We start from the raw sequence: 19,355 nt of genomic DNA on the forward strand, positions 1-19,355 counted from the left end.
TTGAGCTTAGATAAATAATAAATAATTCGAAACGATGATCGGTTCATTAATGAAACCGAATGAACCCCCCTAATGTTAGTGGAAGCAGATTTAAGTATGATGGTTTGAGTCTTGGCTATCGTTAAAATTGAGCACGCAAGTTTGCCAGTGATATTTAAATAATAAACAAGATTTAGAGTATTTATTATTTAAATATTATATTAAATTAATTATATAATTTTTATTCTACCTACTAGTTAAATTTGGAATAGGCTAGGTTACGAAATAAGGTAAATTTAATTGGAAATACTGATATTCAATCTTCGTCAAATTTAAAGAGGAAACAGTTGCATCGGGAAATCCGAATTACTATTTACCACTTATATAATTACATCCGTACTCTCACAAGAGTTCGAGGTAGAACAGAGTTTCACTTTCGTTTACGGAACGGTCGGGGACAGAACGCGTCGAAGTAGTATCTTCTTCTAACCTCTCTTCGGTAGGAAACGTGGTGTTAGAAATTATCAAATGTGCTAATAGTTTATCTTCTTTTGTACCCTTAGTTAAAGTTACTTGCTTCGATAGCACAGTCATTTATAGTTCTGTCGAGTGTGATCAATAAAAATTGAAGGTAGGAATCAATAATTATAATTTGAATAAACATACTGAGTAATGCTGTTGAACTGTTGAATAAACATACTGAGTAATGTTGTTGTAGGTTCCGGACTGTAGTCCCTTCGTTGTATCTCGGACCACCGAAGCTGTAGGTAGCCACGCTAGCTTCTTAGTAGTTGAGCTACTACGGAACCAAGGAATTCGACCGTGAACGAAACGGACGGGAGTTAAACCGAACGTCCGACCGGCATTCGGCGCAGCCGCAGTGCCACGTAGCGTCCGTCAACACACGCTACGCTTCCAGAGAATCGACCGACCTTCGGATTCGACTGCATTGGGTATTTCGCATCGATCTACCCCTGGGCGGCCTAAGCCGCTAGTGATTCGCTAAACGCAGGCACTAACATCGCATGATCGCACCCAGCTAGTTCATCGGAACCGCTCCCAGCATAAACTGCCAGCCTCCGGGTAAACCCTGCGCGCAGGTATGTGTGATTTGTGATATGGCCATACACGATTAGATTTAAGAATAAACCAAATGAACCACGAATGAGTAAAACGAAACTGCCACCCCGATGCTTGGTGAGCAGCATAAAGTACCGTTAAGATGATCCAGTGATTAGGAGAGTTCAGGGCCCCACCGACTATGTAAAGTTGTGACTGAATACAAATGATTTCCTCTAGATTAGTGCTTTTATATTTTCTAACACCGTAGCCTCTATTCGCGACTCGTGGTAGCTTTCCTTTCGGTCCACCTAATGTTCTAGTACGGAAGAGGAAACTCTGGTTTAGTTTTCATTATGCGGTCGAGTTATTGATAATCTATTGCAACGATTTTGCTAAAGTATTTTGGAGACGATTGAAGTGTTGGTTTTTGATGTGTCGCGGTGTTATCTTCGCCTAGCCTGGTCAATGTTTTCCTGCTTGTCGGAATAAAAATCATAGCCGGGCAACTCGACACGACCGGTGGTCTCTCCCTTTCAGGAGAGTGGCGCATAAGCCACCGAGTTAACAAGCCCGATTGGTCAGGCAAACGAGCAGCTACAAATTCTCGTTGCAGCACGAGACACTTCGTAGGAGGAAGAGAACAAAAGTAGATTGGGTTGAGCACAAATATGTCTAAAGCAAAGTAGTTACTGGCCAGCGGTACTGTGGTCAACCGACGCCGCTTAAACAGTAGTGTTGTATGGGCGAGATGCGGAAACAGATGATTGTGTGGTGGTCAATCAATTCTCGAATGTGTAGGATGCAGGCATCATCAACGTGCACACCCTTCACCTCAGAAGTACCGATGAAGACAAGGAGGAATTCTACTCGTAGTTGGAGCGTAGATACGACCGTTGCCCAAAACACGGCATCAAGATCGTCATCGATGATTTTAATGCTCAGGTCGGTCAGAAGGAGGAAGACAAACCGGAGTTCAGAGGGTTCAGCGTTCACCTGCTGAACAACGAAATGAACCTAAGAATTATTGACTTGGACGCCTCCCAGTACATGACCGTACTGGCAAGAGCTACGTGCTCCTTCTTCCAGCATAGATTCCTACACAAGTACACCTGGATGTCGCCAGATCAGACAGAATCCCATATCGACCACGTTTAGATCGATTGTTAGTACTTCTCAGACATCATTGACGCCAGCGCCTATCGAAGCGTTAACGTTGACTAGTAGACTAGTGATGATAAAGATTGACCCAAAATTCGCTGTTGTGTACAACAGCCGGTACCGATGTCAGCCTCGGTGAAATTTCACGCAGCTGTAGCAGTCAAAAGTTATCGTAAACTACGCGCACTCACTCGAAGCTGCGCTGCCGGAACAGTACGAGCTGAACGAGTAACGTCAAAGCAACCATAAGCAGCAGTGTAGCGAAGAGCAGCTTTTGGCACCTGGCACTGAATCAGCGGAACGATTGGTTTGACGATGAATGTAGGACCCAGCTAGCACCAAGTCATACATCAACGTACTAGAATTATGGTAAATATCTCTTAGTAAATTTGAAATCGTAACCACAGACAAACAGAGAGACACTCGCGATAATTCCATCGTCCAATCAAAAACCACTCATTTTTTAAAAAAGCATGTTTCGCAACATGGCTACACCGCGGCGCGCGAGTGTTGCTTTGAGTTTTCAGTTTAAAACCATTCAAATGTACAAAACCCTACATCATAAAACCCTGCAAATGCAAACTACTCCGCAACATGCATAACAGAGGGTGCTAGTGTGCAAGAAAAATGTGCAGGACGATGGTTTTTAAAGGATTTTCTTCTAAGTGTCATGTCAGTTCGTCAGTGTCGTAACTAAAGGTTAATAAAGTCCGCCCAAATTCATTTTCAATGTACATATTGATAATAACTGACACATACGATTTTCGGCACAGACTGGCACAGAATGGCTGGATAATGCGGAATATAGACCCCATAGTGGTCGTTAGCCTCTTATCCAGCAACTCCGATTCCGACCTCCTTGTGGTACTAGACGGAATACGAGCAACCTCAGCGGAGATCGGGTAACCAACCCTGGTGGAAACTAAGGTCGTAACCTTAGCGGGAAGGAGGTATAGTGAGTCTCGGCACTGTAAGATGGCAGCCCCATCGCGAGACTCGGTAGTGTTGCCCCAGTACGGCTACACACCTAAATTAAATCACACTTACAAAGTTCAAGCAAATTCGGAGTGGAATATTTGGCATCGACCTAGGCGACGGAACAAGGACGACGAATGGAGACTCGGTCCTTGGAACTGCAGATCACAAAATTTTGCAGGTTTCCAGCAGGTGCTGATTGAACAGCTTGAACCCCGCAAACTCGGCATCGTAGCTTTGCAGGAAATCTGTCGCAAAGGAGAGAAGGTATGGAAGATCCGTGGCGGAAAGGCCCAGTTTTACCAGAGCGCTGGCACTACCAACGAACTGGGAACGGTCCTTTTAGTGTTGGGCGGAATGCATGATCGCGTGATAGATTGGAAGGCGATCAACGAGAGAATGTATGTATTGAGGATAAAGGGCCGTTTCTTCAATTATAGTATCATTAACGTGCACTGCCCGCACGAAGGTAGAACCGACGATGAGAAAGAAGCGTTCTACGCGAGGCTGGAGGCAACGTACAACAGCTGCTCGTCACGGGACATCAAGATCGTCAACGGGGATATGAACGCCCAGGTCGGTAGGGAAGAAATGTATAGACCGGTGGTGGGACCCCATAGCCAGCACACCGACACGAACGATAACGGCCAACGATGTATAAGCTTCGCAGCTTCCCGAGGCCTGGTGATCCAAAGCACCTTTTTCCCGCGCAATCCGACAGACCTTGCAGAAATGTCGGGAGTACAACGTGCCCACGCATCACATCTTTATTGATTTCGAAGCAGCTCGATCGATCGATACGATACAGTCGATCGAGACAAGCTATGGCAGATAATGCACGAATACGGTTTTCCGGACAAACTGACGCGACTAATCAGAGCTACATTGGATCGAGTGATGTGTTTCGTACGCATCTCTGGGACACTCTTGAGTCCCTTCGAAACGCGGTGAGGGTTGAGACAAGGTAATGGTTTATCCTGCATGCTGTTCAACATCGCTCTTGAGGGGGTGATCCGACGAGCGGGCATCGAAACGAGAGGCCCGATTTTTTCCAAGAGTAGCCAACTTCTAGGCTTTGCAGATGACTTCGATATCATTGCCAGGAACTTTGCGACGGGAGAGGCAATCTACGCCCGACTGAAAGCGGGGTCTAGGAGAATTGGGCTATAAATAAATGCGTCGAAGACCAAATACATGAAAGGAAGAGACTCAAAGGAAACAAACGCGCGTCTCCCACGGACGGTAACCGTTGACGGCGACGAACTAGAAGTAGTAGAGGAGTTCATGTATTTGGAATCGCTGGTGACCGCGGACAACAACACTAGTAAGGAGACCCAGCGACGCATCCATGGGGGAAATTGGGCCTACTTTGCCCTTCGTAAAACGCTACGATCAGGAAGCATACACCGCCGCACGAAGCTAACAATGTATAAAACCCGTATTAGATCGGTAGTTCTTTATGGACTTGAAGTCGTGACGCTGCTCACGGAGGACATACGCGCCCTTGCCGTGTTCGAGCGGAAAGTGCTGCGAACGATATTTGGCGGAGTACAAACTGAAAGCGGAGAGTGGCGGAGGTGTATGAATCACGAGCTACAGGTACTGCTTGGGGAGACTCCCAGCGTACATCTAGCGAAAGTTAGCAGGCTACGGTGGGCCGGACACGTCGTAAGGATGCCGGACGATAGTGCGACAAAATAGTCCTCTTCAACAACCCCACCGGCACCAGGAACAGGGGGGCCCAACGTGCACGATGGCTCGACCAGATTTGCGACTTCTGAGACGACTAGGAAATTGGCGACGAGTGGTCCAAGACTGAGTTGAATGGAGACGAGTGCTTGAAACAGCACGAGCCACGCCGGCTCTATGCTGAAGAAGAAGAAGAAGAAGAAGAAGAAGACATATAATTATTTGTAGTCAGGCATATTGGCTCCAAAATAGTGTAGGTATATGCTAATTTTGTGCAGCATGGAAGAGCAGGAATATGCGGAATTGGAGGGGCTGCATAGTTTTTAGGAAACACGAAGGTTGTACAAGGAACTGAACGCATTCCGCAAAGGCTTTGTTCGCACACGGGAGAACAGCGGTGTAGATTTATTAAATTTAAATTTAATTCTTCGCACTTGCCGTGCGGACACTAATTCTTTGTCGCGGGCCGCGTAATGATAAAACGGTTTGTGCTTAGCAAATATACGAAGAGTTTATTCACTAGCGAAATTTATTCCTTAAGGCAAACACTCGGTATGCACCTTATACTTTAATTTTATTTATTTATTGGTAAGGTATTCACTAAAATTATGGAACTATAAGTTTATATAATTATCAGATGACAAAATTATCTTCTCGACTGGCTCCGTAGCTCAGGAGCGTTGCGTGGCTTATCTTGAGGCGATAGCGATTGAACTGATCGGTACTGATGCAGCTGCCCGAGGCTCGCAGGTAGTGCGCTCATCGAGTGACCGATTAAGGGTGAGTGACGATCCTTATGTGATAACGGATCAGTCTCTCAGCGAAACGATGATGGATCCATTGATGATTATGATCATCGTAGTGGATGACGGGTTCTGGCGGGGAATTGCCGTATGGTAGCGAACAGGCTTATTGAAATAGGGCCAGTAAACCTTGCCATTTGTATGCACCGCCTAATTATTAGAATTTTGGATAAGGAACAGCTACCGGAGGAGTAGAAAGATGGGATTATTTGACCGGTCTACAAGAAAGGCGACAAGTTGGACTGTGCGAACTATCGAGCGATCACCGTTCTCAATATCGCCTGCAGCACTTTGTCCCAAATCATTTTCCGCCGACTATCACCAATTGCAATTTGTGGGGACTTATCAAACTGGCTTCGTCGAAGGTCGGTCTACAACGGATCGAATATTTACACCGCGGCAGATCCTCCAAAAGAGCCGTGAATACAGAGTTCCCACGCACCATTTGTTCGTAGACTTCAAAGCCGCATATGATATCATCGACCGTAAAAAGCTATGGAAAATGATGGACGACGACAGCTTCCCCAGGAAGCTCATCAAACTGTTTCAATCTACGAAGGATGGAACACAGTTCAGTGTTCGGATTTCTGGTAGATTGTCGAGTTCATTCGAATCACACTGAGGGCTTCGTCAAGGTGATGGTTTCTCATGCCTGCTGTTCAACGTTACGGTGTAACGTATTCGGAACCGAGCGGATGTTAACATCGAATGCTCTGCATGAGGATCGGAAACCAGCAGTCTGCGTATTTCACGAATCTCTCCGGCATACCACAAGGCAGTAACCACGATCTTCAACAAATCTTGTCAATTCGTCTGCTTTGCCGATGTCATGGATGTTATCGGCAGAACTCGGTGGCGGAGACTGAACAGTACACCAGACTAAAGTGCGAAGCATGAAAGATTGGGTTAGGAGTAAATAGGTCTAAAACTAGGTACCTGCTGTCGGTGGAACCGAAACCGACCGACGCCGCTTGTACAGTAATGTACCGACCGACGACGATGAGCTTGAGATAGTTGACGAATTTGTCTACTTTAGCTCGCTGGTAACGAGAAACAATGAAACCAGCCCATAATCAACCGTGAGATTCGGAGGTGTATTGTCAGCGGGCTTCACAAGCAATTGTGGTCGGACAGACTAAGCCCACTTACAAAGTGTACCCTGTAGAAGACACACATTAGACCAGTTGTTCTCGAAATGTGGCTAATGTTAAACGGATACGATGGGCAAGACATCTTGCAAGAATGCCGAACAAATACCCTGCAAGTATGATTTTTGCTGTAAATCCGGTAGGAACAATACGATCAGGAGTGCTGCGAGCAAGATGGTTAGACCAGGTGGAGCGAGATATGACGGAGAATAGACGGTATCCAAGAAATTGAAGAACGGTAGCCCACAATCGAGTGCATTCGAGAAATTTTGTTCATCAGATTTTATCTTAGGACGGAAAACCAATTAAGTGAGTAAGTAGCGGTCAGAAGTAATTTGGCGCGCAACGCCTACATCTGGGCATCTCTGGCCAAAGCCCTTATTTCGCGGGTGGGGTTTCCATCTTGGGCATTGTGAACGGGAATCACTTTTCCTATTCAGTCACTCGCTCTGAGACAGACGGGTTTGGAGTTGTTCCTAGCCCAGGGAACAGAGGGTCAGCGATAATTGCACCAGCCGAGGAGGGCGGCCCTCTTCTCTGTCTGCGTATGACATCTGGATGACTGCTTGAGAATAACAAAACTGTTAATATTCTACACTGCAAGATAACTATTTCGTTTCTGAGGTGCAGGCTTCGTACTTCAAACTTTCAAGTTCCGTAGCTTGATATATTTAAAAATGAAATTAAAAAGTATTGAAACATACTTTACATTTTTATTTTTGAACTTAAATCAAATCGATCGCATTAAAAAATGAATTAATAAACAAAATATAATTGAATTGTGGTTGAACAACAAGCGAAAAGTGAAAAGTCAAAGTAAATTTACATAGAATTGCATTATCTTTCTCAATTCGATCAGTTACCGTAAATTGAACATAATTTTAAAATTTCCAAAATCGAAACTCCACAATATTGTTCAACTCTCGTCATGCAGCCGAATTGAACAGCACTTTCAATATTTAATTATAAATGACATGGAATAATTTAAAATACTACATAAAAGGCCCTTATTTTATCTACCCTAAATATACATTCTGCCAGCGTCTAATGATACTTAGGTCTCCGGGCTCCGGGGGCTTCGATTGTAAAATTGAATTCACCCGTTGTTATTGCCGAGATTCTCTATGGCGTAATAAAATTTCAAAGCATCTTCTGATTGATATGTGTTACTGTACTTTAGAAAAAATTGAGCCACACACAGACAGGCCCAGCGCAGAAACCACTCAGAATCTGTCTGATCGGTAATAAGACCCCATAAAAATGGTTTTGCTGAGCGTCGGTAATCGATTACCGCTTGCCGATTGGCATCAACTGTTGGTTTTATGATACCGAAATGGCCCCGCTGGCTGTGTGGTGGGAAGCTGTATAGAGTAAGACCCGCGGGCGGGATGGTTTGGGGAGGTTTGGTTTAAGATCAAGTGCGGTATGCAGGACGACATTAATACCTTTTTACCCGGGAGACTATAAAATTGGTTCCCGATCGCCAAATTGCGATTTGCCGTGCACAAGTCGAGCCGAGCGCTAGCCGCCACCGCCGCCGCCGCTGCCACACCCGGGCGAAGGTGAGGCGCATTTTCGGAGGTGCTCCTTTTTGCGCGACGTTTCCGCGCTGAAACGTTGTAACTCGAAACCTTTAATAATCAGATCGTTCATAAATTATGCACAAAATATTTTTACTGTCTGCCCGGTTGCGGGTTGCTCGGTGGGTATTTTTTGAACCTTAAAAGGTAACAAATTTTCGGGGTTACGTGTAACAGATCGTAATAAATTATCGCTCCCCATATGTGTTCTTGCGAAGTTTCTTTCAGGTCTCTTTGTTTTAGGGACAGATATTTTTGCCGATTTCGGTCGGCTCATTGCGATCTGGTTAAGGTGCAAGTTATGGGCTTTTTGAGTTGTTTTCGCGGGAAACAAATCGGCTTAAAGCAGTAATGTATTGCACTGATTTTTTCAATAAAATTGAATGCTTACTGGGAAAAGCGTGAGTAAATTCATTTAACTTGTGGTAAATTTTAAATGTTCATGGTGAACGCAGCCACGCTGTGACACAGTTATTTGTTTTCAGTTCAAGTAATATTTCAAAAACAATATTTTGTTAGTTAAGCATAATAATTTTATTTTAAGCCAGTAAGAATTTCGCCAATGACAGACAATTACCAATGGATTGTAGAACTCAAAGCGCTCTACACTATTAAGTAGATTAAGAATCCAAAGTACTGTTATGTTCACTGAGAACCAGCATATTAAACTCGCGGTTATTTTCTCGCAATGAACGATAGTCTTGGTACATTCCGTAGTATCATCAACTTTTCAATCACGAGAAATGAGTTCAAAGCTCGCATTTTTACGACCACCATCGGGTTCGCTAATTTACGATCGTAATCCGGAATAGAAACCATAAACCACGTTCTATAGTTGGATGCCATGGCGATTCATAACGATCTTTTATCTGCTGTTTATTTAAGTCCTTTTAATTGAACAGATTTGAACGGCAAAGCCTACGCGCAATTTTTCTGAGTTGAGCACCCAGGCAGTGCAGTACAGTGCAGACAACGAGTAAATGCAATGAGTTTATTGTTTCAAAAGCTCTCTGTTGGCTATACATACCTACAGATTTTGTACCCAGAACTACGCAACACTTTTGATTGCTACGATTGCCTTTAACTGCTCGGCGGTTAGCGACTGGATATGCGCATTGTCCATCGTAAAGATCGGGAAATTATTTAAATTAATTTTATCCATGTTCTTCTTCCCCTTCGATAGATGGCTGCCAATCGGTGGTACCTACTGTTTCTATAAGTGCGACCAAGTAATATTTCTTTAGGGTGACTCACCGGTTGCCATGGTTAAAAACAGCGCGAATTCCTCTGTTTCTTCTAAAGAAATTGTTCGATGCCCAACGGTCACTCTATACTACTCATCGGGGAGCGCGGACAGGACCGGAGACATCTGCAAAGTGCGTTGCGGTCTCATTAACATGTGCAAATGTAGCAAGCGCGCATGCTGGTAATTTGCGACTGTCAGTTTTACATCCATTGGATCGTGCGAAGAAGCTTCTCAGTTGTCACATTATTTACCCGGAATTATTGGCTAACCTATGGGTGATTGAAAGAATATATTTCGCTTACAGTATTTGGGTTAACGACCCATAACATCAAACCGTATTGTCGCAGGGTAACATTTAAGTGTGATTTATCCATCATAAAACATAGGCCTGTGGTGCATTCGGTCATTGAAAACATTATATTTCGCATGGATAATGAAAAATGATATATTCAATTAAGCTATCCACATTCCATTCCATCTGGATACATGCTTCACTATGTAGTAACCATGATCTTTGATATCAAGCTAAGACGAATTTATTTTCCATTTTTCATCTAATTATCTAGCATAGGGTTTGGATATAAACCGATACATCATGCAATCGTCGAAACCTGTGGGATGAGGGATTGTAGCCATCGTCCTAGATCTTTCTTTTTTATCGTCCTTAATGAAACATTGAAATGCGCTGAGAATAAAGCATGATTCATAGAATGAAAACGGAAGTTCGTGTTACGAATTCTTTTGTGGCCACTCTCAAATGGCCTCGAACACATGCTTCGTTCTTGTGAGCGCATATCCATCGGATGTGGGGTCCGCCCCGAGGTCTACAGCCTCTTCCTGGTTCTCTGCTGAAAACAGTTTTGGCTATTCTTTCGTCGGGCATTCTGGTCACATGGCCAACCCACCGCAGAGTGCCACATTATACTTCCTTCACTATATTGGCATATTCGTATACATGTTTGTATTCGTTACATACAGCTCGTGGTTCATGCGTCTGCGCCATACTCCATTTTGTCACCAAATATAGATCGCAAAATTTTACGCTCAAAACCAAAGTGTCTGTGATTCATGTCCGTAAAGGATTACCGGAGGATTAGTGTTCTATAGAGCGGCAGTTTTACATGAATTTAAAAACTACGGAACTTTAGTTGGCTACGTAATCCGTAGAAAGTGCAATTCTTCTTCTACAGCAGCATAGAGCCGGGGTGGCTTGTGCTGTTTCAAGCACTCGTCTCCATTCAACTCGGTCTTGGGCCACTCGTCGTCAATTCCCTAGTTGTCTCAGAAGTCGCAAACCGCTTTCGACCTGGTCGAGCCATCGTGCACGTTGGGCTCCCCTTTTCCTGGTGCCGGTGGGGTTGTTGAAGAGTACTATTTTCGTCGCACTGTCGTCCGGCATCCTTACGACGTGTCCGGCCCACCGTAGCCTGCTAACTTTCGCTAGATGTACGATGGGAGTCTCCCCAAGCAGTGCCTGTAGCTCGTGATTCATACGCCTCCGCCACTCTCCGCTTTCAGTTTGTACTCCGCCAAATATCGTCCGCAGCACTTTCCGCTCGAACACGGCAAGGTCGCGTATGTCCTCCATAAGCAGCGTCACGGCTTCAAGTCCATAAAGAACTACCGGTCTAATAATGGTTTTGTACATTGTTAGCTTCGTACGGCAGCGTATGCTTCCTGATCGTAGCGTTTTACGAAGGGCAAAGTAGGCCCGATTTCCCGCTTGGATGCGCCGCTGGATCTCCTTACTAGTGTTGTTCTCCGCGGTCACCAACGAGCCCAAATACACGAGCTCCTCTACCACTTCTAGTTCGTCGCCGTCAACGGTTACCGTCCGTGGGAGGCGCGCATTTGTTTCCTTTGAGTCTCTTCCTTTCATGTATTTGGTCTTCGACGCATTTATTTTTAGCCCAATTCTCCTAGACTCCGCTTCCAGTCTGGCGTAGATTGTCTCCGCCGTCGCAAAATCAGTCGCGTCAGTTTGTCCGGAAAACCGTATTCGTGCGTTATCTGCCATAGCTTGTCTCGATCGACTGTATCGTATGCTGCTTTGAAATCAATAAAGATGTGATGCGTGGGCACGTTGTACTCCCGACATTTCTGCAAGATCTGTCGGATAGTAAAAATTTGGTCCGTAGTTGCGCAAGCCTCCATGAAACCCGCCTAATACTTCCCTACGAAACCTTGTGCTATCGATGACAGCCGGCGTTACAGGATCTGGGAGAGTACCTTGTAGGCGGCGTTTACCAGCGTAATACCACGATAGTTGCAGCAGTCTAGCCGATCACCCTTTTTGTAGATGGGACAAACCACTCCTTCCATCCATTCCTCCGGTAGCTTTTCCTCCTCCCAAATCCTCAAAATATCCCAGTGTAGAGCCTTTGCTAGCGTTTCTCCGCCATGTTTATAAAGCTCTGCCGGTAGGCGGTCCTTCCCAGCGGCTTTATTGGTCTTCAGCAGCCTGATTTCTCGTTTGACTTCTTGGAGATCAGGTGCTAGGACATCACTATCTTCCATGGGCGCTCCTAGGTTAATTTCCGTTCCGCCTCCTTCTACGACTTCGCCATTGAGGTGTTCATCGAAGAACTGCTTCCACCTGTCGACCACTTCGCGCTCGTTTGTAATTAGATTCCCTTCCTCGTCCCTACACATTTCAGGTTTCGGTGTGTAGCCCTTCCGAGTTTGGTTCACCTTCTCATAAAACTTGCGCGTGCCATTAGAGCAACTATTCCGGCTCTAATTCTTCACGATCTCTGTCCTCCTTTTGGCGCTTTTTTCTCCTCAGGATCGTGGTCAACTGGTTCCTAGCTCGTCGGTATTTGGCCAGGCTCTCTCTAGTGGCAATACTTAGATAATTTTTCCAAGCATTTTTTTCTCCTCCACCGCTTGTTGGCATTCCCCATCAAACCAACCATTTTGTGTACTCCGAGGCTCAATACCTAGTGCCGCGGTAGCGGCCTCTCCGATGGCCGAGCGTATTCTGCCCCAACCGTCTTCGAGGTTTGAAGCACCTAACTCCTCGGAAGAAGGCAATGCCTCATTCAGTACTCGCGCGTAGTTCTCGGCAGCTTGTGGGTTATCTAGCTGCCTGATGTTCAGCCGAGGAGGGCGGCTTTGACGTGTCCGGTATACGGTGGTCAGCTTTGAGCGTACATGTACTGCTACTAGGTAATGATCAGAATCAATATCCGCACCCCGACGGGAGCGTACGTTCGTGATGTTAGAGATAAACCGGCTCTCTATGAGAACGTGGTCAATTTGGTTCATTGTACGTTGATCAGGTGATCTCCAGGTGGCTTTGTGGATATCCTTGTGCGGGAAAAAGATGCTTCGGATCACCAGGCCAGAAAGCGCAATACACGACTGTAATTCGTGGTTTTACTTCGCGTCGTATGGCTGTCAAGTGGCTATAATAGTGCAACCCGATCACTTTCAGTTATAGCAACTCTTATCCCTACCTCCAAGTGGTGCCAGATGGTAATACAACCAAGTCCAGGGAAAAATCAGAAACTCCCCTCTGGTTGGACCTGTGGTTGTAAGCAGACAGGGATAGAGGGACACATATACCTTACTTCTAGTCTATCAGGTGTCTGAGTGGTTCATTGGAACCCATTGGGGCCGATGCCAGTAAGGTCTCAACTTCGGTAAACTGGCGGCTATTATTGGACATGATTCGCACACGATATACAACATGACTTATGACTGGCATTTGCGATGACCTCCCCTAATAAAGTCGCGTGGTAGCGACTTGAAATGGCGAGGTAGCAAACGGTGCATGTCTCCGTCCCGTAAAATCTGGCAGGTTTTCAAGTACGTTCCAAATCCATCGACTGGCGACCACCCGGCGGGAATAGTTTCAGATGCATTTTCCTGTTTTACGCCGATCTGGCTCTGAGGTGCAGTTGCCCATGAGGCGCAACCCCAACCCTCGCATTGTTCTCCCCGTTTCATAGATCGCCATGGGCTCATTAGGGCGACTACATCAAATGTGTTTGGATAGCGGTTTAAAGGGGGACCCTTTAGAACCAAAATGAGTCTTCTAAATAAATTTATAGTAAGTGCAGATTCGGTGGAAAACCCGTTCGCGGGAGGAGACATCCAGCGTTCTCCACCAAGGGTGAAGAAGGATGCAACTAGAAGCGCTAGACTGGGTGGCAAGAGTAGCGGTATGTCCAGCCGGACACAGCGATGAACGGCCCAGCGCTAATCAGGGCGATGGAAAAGAATTGGGACGCACTACCTAAAGTGGTAGCAGCGTCACAGCAACTTAATATAATAATCGAGTTGACGTTGCAGCAATTTCTCCATGGACCTGCAGCAGAGCTTGCTCATGCTTCGGAGAACCTTGTGTGCAGCGACCGTAACGCATAACGACCTAGTGACGCGTGCAGGGGAGACGAAGAAGGTGACAGTGAAGACGTCGAAGTCAGTTCAGACGGATGCCTGCCCGTTGACGGGTTTTCGCATCTCAACCCAGGAGGCCTCGAAGAACACTACCAACAGCGGTAAGGCATCCGCCTAGCGTCTGAGGCAGTTCCCGGGGGATGGCATCCCTGGTGGACCAAAAATACGCCTGATCGGTAAAAGCTCTTAGGCTAGCGGGTTGGCGAAGCCAACCGATTAACCAACTGGAAGCACCAAGACGGGTGGCCTGTGGATCGAGGTCAAGAAGAAAAAAAACGAGAGCTCCACTAAAAAGAAGCTCTACCCAAAACGACAGAGAAACGAGCGAAGAAGGGCGACGCTCTTATCCTGAAAACTGACGGGTCGAAATACTCGGAGGTTCTGAAGGCCATGAAAGGAGATACCCAACTCATGGATCTGGGGGCGGACGTGCAGAGCATCCGCCGCTTACGCACGGGTGATATGATCCTTGAGCTAAAGAAGGACGCCATCAAGAAAAGTTTCGCGTACAAGTCGATAGCGGAAGGAGTGCTCGGGGAGGAAGTGTAAGTACGTACTCTCACACCAGAAGTGACTCTCCAGCTTAAGAACCTGGATGAGATCACCGAAGTGTGTGAGGTCGTACAGGCTCTCAAAGAGCGAAGAGGATTGCTGGTGGCAACCGAGGCGGTTCGCCTGCGCAAGGGTTTGGTCGGGACCCAGGTAGCCACCATACGACTTCCGTGGTGGACAGAAACGAAGCCCTGAAAGCTGTTGAGGTAAAAGTGGGGTGGTTGGTATGCCTACTGAGCGTGCTCAAGCAGTCGGAGGCTTACTTTCAGTGCTTCGAGCACGGGCATAAGGCCTGGAACTGCAAGGGGCCAGATAGGAGCCAATTGTGCAGGAGATGTGGCAGTTCTGGCCATAAAGCAAGGGACTGCGCGGAGCCTCCCAAGTGCTTGATCTGTACCGGTAAACTGGACGCAAAGCACGTAACACGAAGTCCAAAGTGCCCGGCCGGTGGTCCGGCGACCAAGCCACGCTTATAGTGCAAGTGACACAACTCAACCTGAACCACTGCAGCACGGCTCAGAAGCTGTTACACCAAGCAGTTTCCGAGTCAGCAACGGACATTGCCCTCATCTCGGACCCACATCGCGTTTCTGCCGGAAACGGCAACTGGCTCTCGGACAGGTCCGAGATGACGGCTATATGGACGACAAGCAGGTTCCCGATTCAAGAGGTTTTGTCAGCTGCAGACGAGGAATTTGCGGTTTCCAAAGTGGGTGGAGTGTTCTACTGCAGCTATTATGTTCCGCCGAGTTGGTCTATCGAGCAGTTTACGCGGATGGTAGACCGAGTATCAGTTGTGCTGACTGGACGCTTGGATGGTAGAGTGAGGAAGTCGTCGTACGAACTATGGGGGTCGGATTCTGCTTAAGGTTTTGGCAAAGCAAGTCGGCACCACAAGTACCTTCAGTAGGAATGATGCGGAATCTATCATCGACGTGGCTGCCCTGGTCTGATAGAAAACTGGAGGGTAGACAACGGCAACACTCACGGTGACCATCAGGCGGTCCGCTATGGTGTCGGTCAGATAACGAGGCGGCAGGCGGCGGATATAGCCGTCACTCCAACCACCCGTGGATGGAAGACATCATGCTTCGATTCTGAAGTATTTGTGGAAGCGATCCGAAGAGAATGCGGTGATCGCGGTATACCCGATCCGAACACTGATCATTTGGTTGAGGTACTGTCGCTAGCGTGTGACGCCGACCTAGGGATGGGAGGTCACCGGCTTACAGGTGGACAGATGAAATTGCGGAACTCCGCGGAACGTGCTTTCGTGCGAGGAGAACTATTCAAAGAGCTCGTTCGGGTGAAGGCAGGGTTGAATGTCGAGTAGCACTTGTTGCTGCACGCGCAGCGCTTAAGAGTGGGATAAAAGATCGTAAGCGAGCCTGCTTTGGAAGGTTATGAGCTAGTGCCAATGCGAACCCGTGGGGTGATACCTACAAGGTTGTAATGGCAAAGACCAAAGGCGTGATGGCGATCGCCAGAGACGCTGGAATGGATCATCGAGGGCCTCTTTCCGCGGAACGAGGCAAGACCCTGGCCTCAGGCCACTGAGTCGTCCCACGGTCGACGTTCTATGGCAGCGGGCATTGTTTAATTCCACAAAAGGCCATTGGACACATCGACTTATCCCTTCCACCTAACACAAATTCGGTCAGGGCACGGTTGTTTTAGACAATAATGAGTTCGGGCATGTGGAATCCCTCGCGTGTCCCAAATTCGTGGATGTAGAAGAAACTGCAGAACAGGCTGGAGACTCGAGTAGGGTTTTAGTGGATCGGGCTCCTCACGCCTCATTCGAGGGGCCTGGGTTACCAACTCCACACTACCTGATTTGTCTTCTCAGGTCTCTGATAGCTGAGCAGTTTTTCCTACTAAAAATGTATGGTATGGTATGGTATGGTATGGTATGGTATGGTATGGTATGGTATGGTATGGTATGGTATGGTATGGTATGGTATGGTATGGTATGGTATGGTATGGTATGGTATGGTATGGTATGGTATGGTATGGTATGGTATGGTATGGTATGGTATGGTATGGTATGGTATGGTATGGTATGGTATGGTATGGTATGGTATGGTATGGTATGGTATGGTATGGTATGGTATGGTATGGTATGGTATGGTATGGTATGGTATGGTATGGTATGGTATGGTATGGTATGGTATGGTATGGTATGGTATGGTATGGTATGGTATGGTATGGTATGGTATGGTATGGTATGGTATGGTATGGTATGGTATGGTATGGTATGGTATGGTATGGTATGGTATGGTATGGTATGGTATGGTATGGTATGGTATGGTATGGTATGGTATGGTATGGTATGGTATGGTATGGTATGGTATGGTATGGTATGGTATGGTATGGTATGGTATGGTATGGTATGGTATGGTATGGTATGGTATGGTATGGTATGGTATGGTATGGTATGGTATGGTATGGTATGGTATGGTATGGTATGGTATGGTATGGTATGGTATGGTATGGTATGGTATGGTATGGTATGGTATGGTATGGTATGGTATGGTATGGTATGGTATGGTATGGTATGGTATGGTATGGTATGGTATGGTATGGTATGGTATGGTATGGTATGGTATGGTATGGTATGGTATGGTATGGTATGGTATGGTATGGTATGGTATGGTATGGTATGGTATGGTATGGTATGGTATGGTATGGTATGTGAAGCGCGGAATTAAATAAAAGACGTATTTATTCTCCACTACCGACCAGACGGGTCGGCGTGTCAAAACCGAATCACTTAATTTATTCAACTTCTTTTACAAAGTTCTTTCTTACTTGCTAGAAAAGGTTCTTTACCCTAAGGAAACTCCTCCTTCTTGAGGTAGTTCCGTCCTATTCTGCCTAGCGGCAGACCTCACGCTGTCCGTCGAGCTTCCCTCTCGCGCATACATTTTGGCCCCTTGCGCGGGGACTTTGTTTTGTCAACTCGAACAGTTCCGCGCTTCGTTGTTTACCTTAGTCGGCAAAATGCAACGGCGCATTTGTTTTGGAAACTGTTCGTTGCCGCAAGTTAAGAAACTTGCGCGTTCGTTCACCTAGAATGTGGTGCAAACGCGACGATTTTTTTCATTTAAGTATTTTGCCCTACCGGCGCCGTCGCTCGATCGAGTCACCGACCGGCGCGGGTAATCAAATTAAATGTTAAATTTATGTTCTAAGCCGACCGGGGTTGATTCATCCGAGTTCAGCCAGATGAAAATGCGTACATGTAATGTTACAGAAGCAAATGAGGGTCGCTTCATATGGTACGGTATGGTATGGTATGGTATGATATGGCATGGTATGGTATGGTAAGAGTTTTCTGAAGAGAAAAAATATCCCAATTGAACAATTCATGAACATTCAAAACGGCAGGATTTGCTTGACCGAACGTTCATACGAAAATTTGAGCCATCGGTTGGCCATCAGGAAGCAGCATCCGCCACAAATGTGATTTTGGTTGCTGCAACCGCAGACGTGCGCTGCTTTGAAGCCGTCGGCAGACAAACATTTCGGTAGCAGTTCAAGGATCCAATGAACTATTCTCTCTGGACCATTTTGGAGAGCAAGATCCTAGCTAAAATTTGTAAGTGGTCTAAAATACCGGCAAGTGATATTCGGGCATCTTGCCATTCGCTTTTTGAACCTCTCAAGTTCATAGTCAAAGCATACGGTGGTCATATTGAGCTAAATTGCGTATTTTTGATTGGGTATTTTCACACATCATGTACTATGAAATAAATAAAAACCATTTCCCAAACCGAATTTACGATCTTTTATATAGGTTACATATCGAGTGCCGGACCCAGTGTATAGACAAATGAGTCAATAAATAATTAAGTTAATGAATGGACAGATAATTAATTAAGTTATTAAATATTTAAATGATTAAAAAATAAGAGAATAAAATAAACGTACCTTCTCCATGTTTATTTTATTGTTATGACAGGATGTCCTACCGGAGGAGCTGACTGCTAGTTGCTCTGCAACCAGACCAATATATTTGCTCTGTAGATAAGCTAATAAGCTTTCAAAAACGTCAGTTGAAGTGAAATAAAAGAAATAAAATTACTCTACTGATTCAGATATGAACCGGATCACAATCTGCCATCATCTCGATTAGTCTAGCCTAATCGAAGTAGCGCATTTTATATTGTACAAACTGCGATGAGAACCGAACAGATCCGTGTATTACAAGCTGAAATGATAATGTTTTTTCCCGCTCGCAGCAAAGCCCCCGACTGGCTTTTCCCCAGAGAGATTTCCTGCTAAGTAACAAATCACTGGCTTAATAGATTCGCTCTCCATATTTAGTGTTATTGCGAGCAATTATCATTTCCAGTGTGATGAGACTCAGATTTTCCGCGTACGTACAAAATCTGATATGCAATCAGTTGGTTTTCTACTGTCGCCAGGAGAGGGAATAAAAAAGTTACACCACCACACAGCACAACCAGCGATCCTTACTTTGGAGCTGACTCGAGAAATCCCATCTTCGTCGACATCTGTGGCGCTGATCGCATGGATCCGCCGTTTTTAATTAATTGAAATGATCCAACTAAATCATACTGCAGCTACACTCGGACTGGACAGGGCAATTGAAATAATTTTGTACGAATTAATTGGCACAAACGGCACACATCAGGATACCGGCCAACCAGGTAGACTGCAGATTATGTGATACAATCAAGATAAAACTGGCGTTTGGTCAGCCCCGCGGGAAAAGTTATTAGAATAAGGTTTC

Source organism: Sabethes cyaneus, chromosome 2 (genome assembly GCF_943734655.1).
Source record: "Sabethes cyaneus chromosome 2, idSabCyanKW18_F2, whole genome shotgun sequence".
Classification (NCBI taxonomy): Eukaryota; Metazoa; Arthropoda; class Insecta; order Diptera; family Culicidae; genus Sabethes; species Sabethes cyaneus.